Genomic DNA, 237 nt, shown 5'->3' with positions numbered 1-237 from the left:
ACCCTGCTTTGGGCCGGAGCCGGGCTCACCGACCTGCTCGGGGCCCTCCCGGGCTTTAGGGGCCACCTGGTCCCCTCCCCTCCAGGCCCTGCGCTCCCTCCCGGGGTGGGGTTTGAGCCTGATCTTAAGGGCCCCCCGCACCCCTCCTCCATCCCAGGGTTCGACCTCCCACGCTTTGGCGATGTCACGTCCCGGGGTGGGGAGGGTCTTCGGGCAACCTCGTGCGGCGTTGGGGCG

This window comes from Buceros rhinoceros, unplaced genomic scaffold (genome assembly GCF_000710305.1).
Source record: "Buceros rhinoceros silvestris isolate BGI_N320 unplaced genomic scaffold, ASM71030v1 scaffold27065, whole genome shotgun sequence".
In the NCBI taxonomy this organism is placed as follows: Eukaryota; Metazoa; Chordata; class Aves; order Bucerotiformes; family Bucerotidae; genus Buceros; species Buceros rhinoceros.
The sequence above is the reverse complement of the archived record's forward strand: the minus strand, read 5'-3'. Positions refer to the sequence as shown.